This window comes from Heterocephalus glaber, unplaced genomic scaffold (assembly GCF_053883595.1).
Source record: "Heterocephalus glaber isolate CG9 unplaced genomic scaffold, H.glaber_assembly_v1.0 deba00000331, whole genome shotgun sequence".
Lineage (NCBI taxonomy): Eukaryota > Metazoa > Chordata > Mammalia > Rodentia > Bathyergidae > Heterocephalus > Heterocephalus glaber.
Window position 1 is genome coordinate 31,542,745 of NW_028258142.1, and position 7,444 is coordinate 31,550,188.

The 7,444-nt window shown below is 40.6% G+C and overlaps 1 pseudogene; it reads right to left on the reverse strand.

Annotated features, from left to right (window-relative positions):
- Nucleotides 1–2,137: 2,137 nt before the first annotated feature.
- Nucleotides 2,138–3,815, reverse strand: LOC101723034 (non-selective voltage-gated ion channel VDAC1-like; annotated as a pseudogene).
- Nucleotides 3,816–7,444: the final 3,629 nt, after the last annotated feature.

The window sequence follows — 7,444 nt, forward strand, 5'->3', positions numbered from 1 at the left end:
AGATGGGCATGAAATTGTTGTAATAATTCTCTTCCCCATAAGGTTATAGGTAATGGCACAATCCTAGGCCTAATAGTTGCTAATTGTCCTTCTGACCCTTCATCCCTATATATATGAACAGCTATTTGAATCTTTTTTATTCTTGCGTTCCTACTCCTTGAATATGACATGGCTCTTCTTCTATTGGCCATGATTTAGGCCAGTCTTTTTCTGATACAATAGAACAGTCTGCTCTGGTATCAGCTAATCCATTAAATAACTTGCCATTGATTTTTATTTTTAATAAAGGTCTTTGATCAGTAAGTTTTTTGACCCAATTTACAGATAAATCAGTGCTTCCAAAACCTCCAATTCTCTTTTTATCTGACAATCCAATGGCTTTGTAAGGTAAAACTAATATTTGAGCTATTTTATCACCCCTTTTAATAGGCCAATAGACAGGAGAAGACATCAATATTACTATTTCTCCTATGTAGTCAGAATTGATGAGTCCTGTATGAACTATAATACCTTTAGATGTTAGGCTAAACTGTCCTAGAATTAAAGCACAAAAGTTTTTTGGTAGATGCCCATAAATTCCTGTTCCAACTCTAGCAGGTAAGTGTCTGGGTGAGAGGACAATGTCTTCCAAGGCAGGAATGTCTACTGCGGCACTTCCTGCAGTGGCTGGACACAGTGATAAGAGGGAAATTTTTGAATCGGAGGATTGTTGATAGGCCTCATCATCTCCCAATTTTTACTTGCCTGGGGGACTGGGATAACCCCCGGGAAGCGGTTTCCCAACTTTACTCTTTCTGTCAAGGGATTTCCCTCAATATCAAACTTAGATCTACATTCATTAGCATAATGTTTTCCCTTTTTGCATCTTGGACATAGCCCTGGTCCCTTATTTTTCTTTGTAGCATTTTTTGGATTAAATGATGGTTCATTCTTTGACACAGGGCAATTTTTCTTTATATGTCCCTGTTTTCCACATTGAAAACATCCTGAAGATAATTTTTGTTTGTTAGAGTTTAAGGCCTAAGTCAAAAAAGCTGCATGTATTTTAGCTTTATAAGTTTCTGATCCCTGTTCTCTACAAGCTTTAATATAATCATTTAAAGAACCTGAGTCTTTTATAGGTTTGATAAGGTGATGGCAATCAGCATTTGCATTTTCATAGGTCAACATTTTTAACATTTGTTGAGCCTCTTCTCCTTCTACTATCTTTGAATAGCTCCCTGTAATTGAGAAACAAATTCAGTATATGATTGGGAGTTTCCTTGTCTAATATTAGTACAAGTTCCCCTGGGAGACCCTTTAGGAGTTATTTTTTTGAAAGCCTTCATACAAATGGGAGCAGTTTGTTCAATTCCCTCCAGATGGAGCTGTGCCTGAGCAGCATTAGTATTAAATTGTCCATCTCCTGCTAACATATCAGCAGTGATATGTTGATTGTTAATGTTGGCCATAATACATCATACCTGTTCTTTAATTCCTTCCTGACACCACATTTTCCATTCCAAGAATTGAGAAGGTGGCAACAAAGCTTTAGCCAATAAATTCCAATCATAAGGTGTCAAATGGCCCACAGTTCCAGGTAAGTTTCCAATTAGTCCTAATGTATAATCACTCTGTATACCATAATCTATTGCAGCCCTTTTTAAGGTTTCAATATTTTATTCAAGTTTTATCTTAAGTGATGCTAATTACAGCATTTGAAGGGGGAAGATCTAATTCCACACAAAATGGAAGGCTCTAAAATGTACCCATTAAATGGTTGAAAAATAAATTGAATGGTAAGAATACAACATAAGCCCAATTTAGATTTCTAGTGCTGTCACCGTGTGATTACAGTTACGCAGACTTCCCAGCTTGCAGCTGGTCATACACTGGTGCAAGGGCAAAAAAACTACAACCTGAAAAGGAATTAAATCCTGAATGATTGGCTTCATTACATCCACCTTCTCCACCCCAAAATAGCACAAAAGAAACAGCTACCACACCCTGTGGGCTACTTTTGGTGTAAAAGAGGTGAGGAGGGGCTAGGGTGGGAACAGGTCCTGAAGATCTGTCTAAAAGAGTCCCTTTCAGATAAGTTTGTACACACCATCAAGCCTTGGGCTTCTCACCAATTAGGGTTAGGGAACTAAGGTTTGATTCTCAGAAAGTCACCATTTCATTCATTAACTCAGTGTAGATTTACAAAGTGTCTACACATGGTCAGCTTCCACTTGCAGCCACATCTAGATTTTCAAAAAAGGAACCTGGCATCTAGAAGGGCCACCAAGTTGCCCCCAAGTCTACAGCTGAAAGGACCTTTTTTGGAATCAGGTTTCTTCTGTACCTCTGAATTGGTAACACCTTAAAGCTGAATCATCTTTAACCTGGAGCTCTAACATGATTTTTTAGCAATTCTTGCATCCCAGACATACAACTTTAAAAGGCACACTAAATTCTGAAGGTAGCTATGCTGCAAAATAGTTTAAAATTAACAATTGTACAGTATTCATTTATGCTTGAAATTCCAGTCCTAGACCAAGTTTGTGGCCTCTGGCATTGACATTCTTGCCATCCAGCAGAGCTGACAGTGTCAGTTTGATTCCTGGCTTTAGGGTCTGAGTATATCCTAAACCAATCAGGCTGGAGTTGTTCACTTTGGCCGAGAAGCAGGCGTCTGGGTCGATCTGATACTTGGCTGCTATTCCAAAGTGAGTGTTACTGTTTCCCGCTGCCCAGGAAAGATTGACAGCAGTCTCCAGCTTCTTATTTACCATCTGGTAAATGGGGCCACCAAATTCTGTCCCATCATTCACATTGGTGTGAAGCTGGAACTCATCTGTCTTGTAACCAACTGCAAAGTTGCTCTGGGTCACTCAGGACTTGGCAGTCTCAAAATTCATCTGGTAGCCAGCCAGCCCTCATAGCCCAGCACCAGGGCTTCACGGATTGAGGGCCCCTCAATGTTGCAGTTCACATTGCAGCCGAGGTTGACGTGCTCCTGCTTGTACCCCATCTTGATTTTAGCATTTTTTTCCCCAGTGTTAGGTGAGAAGGATTGTAGGACTGCATAACTCTGTAATCATAAAACTCCCCTAGCCCCAACTGTGATTGAATGTGAGTTAATAGATAAAGATGCTTGTTAGTTCTGGGGCACTAGATAAGATCTGTATCAGCCATAAAGTCCCAAAGTAAATTACTCAACTCTTTGTTTGTTTGAAACTGATGTTCGGGACACCGCTATCTATAGAACAATCTACAAACATCTGCTGACCATAAGTATGTGTCAGCTGACCACTAACCTTTGTTCCTCTTCTGTAAATTTTGCCTAACTTCCCCTGCAACCCCCTATAAAAAGAGCCTCAGACTCTGAGCTACTTGCCTCTCTAAGCTACTTTGCTTTGGGAGTGCCATCTAGCCAGACTAATAAAGGTCTGTTTTACTTTCCAACTTGTCTGGTGTGTTCCTTCCCAGGTGTTCTTCACTGCAGCCAGCTCCTCGGAGCATTTGGTAAGGCCCTCAATCTTACAGGATGAATTGAAGGTCAGCTTCAGTCCGTGTGCAAGCTGATCTTCCACGGTGATCTCGGTGCCCAGGGTGTTGTCCCTGTTCCATTTCTCTGTGAACGTCAGGCCGTACTTGGTCCACCTGTACTTGGTTTCCAGACTGCCTGTCACATTGGTGGTCTCTGTGTTGGCTGAGCCCTAGCTTGTGAATTCCAATCCATTCTCAGATTTGATTTTCAAGTCAAGTTTTATTAATCCAAACCCATAGCCCTTGGTGAAGATGTCCCTGGCAGATTTTCCAAGATCAATGTACATAGGAGGCACAGCCATCTTCTGCTCAGTGGCAGTGTTGGCAGAAGCTGGCGGCTACAGAGAGGTGCAGTGCAGGAGCAGAGCACAGCGAGCGGTGGCTGGGCGGGGTGCATGGACAACTGCAGCCCTTTTTAAATGTCTGAAAACATTTAAATCCCAGGGTTGATATTGCCTTTGGCCCTATGCATTTACCATAATAGGATAAGCCATTTGTGGGCCTGATAATTCATCCTCAAAACTTAAAGTTTTTAAAGCAGTTTCAAATATGGGTTGGTCATGTTGAACATGCACAGGAAAATCATATTTTTTAGAATGAACCCAAAAACATTTTGTGAATAGTAATCTTCCTCATTCTCATCTTCCCCTGAGATACTTTTTGAGGAGGAAGAAGAATCAGTATTAAATTCCTGTCTTTTGCGATTTTGCAGAGGATATGATTTTGTCATGGGCTGTTTTTCAGATTTGGCTTTTAAAGATTATTGTTTTTAAATAATGGCATAGGTTGATCTATGGGTCCTAAAAGATCTTGTTGTATGGGCATAGTTTTATTAGACATTTTTGCTCCTTGTGCTGAGGAACAAAGGTTTCTAATTTTTTTTTCAGCTGGAGTTAGCATAGAAGGAGCTGAGGGTATAACTTGAGTGGGAAGTAAAGGAGCCAAAGGACAAGGAAACCCTTCTTCATCAGATTTATCATCTTTATCCTGAGGTATAATTTGAATTAAATCATTTGTCACATTTTTCTCATCTTCCTCAATTAAACCTTGTTCTTTAAGAGCTAATTTAGCCTGATCTGATAACTCTGTTCATGCAGTTAAACCTTTAGCACAATGAAGAACAAGCTGTATTGCAATAGGAGTTCCCCAAAACCTGTCATCAATCATTACTCCTTCTCTATAAGCCTTTTGAACACAAGCAAGCACTTTACTCCATTTATCCTCAGAGCAGCCCTCCTTGAACTCAGCCAAATTATAAAATCTGTTTGCCATATGCAAACATCATTTAAGATCTTCCTTATGGATCTGAAATCCAAACCTCTTTAATAAAAGTTTAAGGTTTGAAATGGCTTCACCAAACTGTGAAGACCCCTGTCCCATTGTTACCCAGAAATTCCTCAGTCTTCCCTGACTCACAGAATGCTGATCACTCCCTGATTTTCATCTTACCTCCACTGAGAGGATTCAAGGTCCCTGTTCAGGCACCACTTGTCAGTGGTCTCTCTAGAGGGAGACCAGAGACCCTGGAGAGCACTGACCTTTAAAGAAAGAAAAGAAGACAGCCTGGGGGATGAACAGCAGTTTATTCTCCTGACACTGTTCAATGATCACAAAGGAAAGAAGGCTTTTATACATATAGGAAAACAGCTTAGTCATTCTGGTTATTGTCTTTTTGGTTTTAACATCTGGTGATAACAAGTGACTCATAAAAGCTACAGGTGAATTTACACATCCCTTGTTTCTGTTTACCTATCCATACATCTAAGAGTACACTGCAGCCCTCTTCTTATCAGATGGTACTAAGAAACCAGGGTGACCTCAGCAGAAGTCAAGCCCACCGGCCCACCACAAACATCACAGATGTACATAGGGCCATGATCCTCTGACCCCAGACAATGGTTACTAAGAAAGCTAGGAAAACATGTTTTTCTCCTGTAAAATTTTACAACATCTCTTAAAGTTTCCTGGAATTCTTTTAACAAACAGACTTGTGGAAATTCCCAGAAATAACTTCTTAATTTTCTCAGTTAACAAACTTCTTGTGATCATATTCTTACAACTAGATAACTAAATTCTACAATTTCCCACAGCCACCAAATGTCAATTATTTTCTATAACGTTCTGAGACATATGTTTTGGATAGAAGCTGAGTATTATTGCCTTCATGTTTCCAAGCATTGCAATGTGGGACATTTATTTGAAATGACTTTGTGGATATAGTTCTGTAAAAACTATATTGCATAGGGCCAGGGATTTAGCTCAGTGGTATTGGCACCTGCCTGGAAAATGCAAGGACCTGAGTTCAATCCCCCATACTAAACAGAACAAAACTATATTCCATAAAAACTGAGGTGCAGCTGGAGCTGGAAGGGATTCAAAGCTGTCTGGTCCAAATCCTTCCCTTTATAGATGAGAAACCATCTTGGGTTGGCTTGGGCTGACACCTGTGACCATCATCCCTAGTGCCACAGAGGGGAGGTTTATATAGCACCTTTGGTGGAAATGTTATCTTGGCCTCATACAGGTGGGTGCTATAGTAATGGATTAATTTTGATGAATGGCCAGTTCTGCAACACAGGCTGTGACTGCCTTATCTTGGTCTGGAGGTCACCAAGCATCCTGGACCTGTGAATCTAACAAAACATGACTGATCAGAGTCTCATTGTTTGAAGGTTTGTGCAGCTGATTTCTATCACAGCTGGTCTCTGGCTTTGGATATTCCTGACAACTACCTTTTAAATGGGATCTTTCTTGTAAGGGCCAGTGCATTTTATCATTAAGATATGAAGCAGAGTATGGGGAGAAAACAAAGAAAGTTACACTGGTGAATTGAAAAAGAAGAAAGAGATGAGGTGGAGAAAAAGAACTTTTAACTCAGGGTGTGGCTGTAATAGGACACTTATGACTTGACCTATAGGATCCTGGATTGGTTTCCTTCTCTCTCTCTCTCTCTCTCTCTCTCTCTCTCTCTCTCTCTCTCTCTCTCTCTCTCTCTCTGACAAAGTCTTGCTAAATTGAACAAGCCACCCTCAAACTTACAACCCTCTTGCCTCAGCCTTCTGAGTAGCTGGGATTACAGCATGCATCTCCAAACCAAACCTTTTTTCCCCATATTTTTCAGTATGTGTGCATTTTCTCTTATTAGACACTGAGTTCCTTAAAGTAGGAACAAAGTCTTAAACACTTTTGGAAATGCCAATCTTTTAGCCCAGAACAAGTTCACAGAATTTTTTCCTCATTTATTCTGGGAGGAAAAAAAGGAAGGGTTAGTGGCCAAAGTGGAAGGGTCACCATCGAATATTTTCCTGATTCCTTCTTCTTCCCTTTCCCCCTTCCCCTCCTCCTTCTCCTCCTCTTGTTTTTCTTTCTCTTCTGCACTGGAAATTAAATCAAGGCCTCACATATACTATAAAAGCCCAATAGTTCTGCATCCTCAAACTTTAAAAAAAATTTTTTAATTTTATTTTTTGAAACAGGTTGTTCTCAACTTGCTCAGGCTGGCCTCAAATGTGTGATCCTCCTGCCTCAGCCTCCTGAGTAGCTGGGGTTACATGCATATGCTACTACTCTTGGAGGACCCTAGTTAGCAAGACAGACTCCATATTGCTGCTTGACCCACCTGCGTGTCCCTTAGATGAACTCAGAAGGAGGAAGCTTAAAAACCTCCTCCTCTTAGAAAGTCTCTTTAGAAACAACAATTAATCAACTATTATTTTACAAATGTTCTAACAGCAGGACATTCTGCTTCTGTACATTTCACTTGCTTTGCTAGTTCTATCCCATAGGGAGGGCCTAGAAACTGTTGGCCTCAAAGGTATATAAAACATGTTTGTCTTTCCCCAGTCAGGGCTCAAGTCCGATGCTGGGCTTGGGTCCCAGCTGGTAATAAACTCCTGTGTGGATTTAATATTGCTCTCTGGTTGGTTCTCTC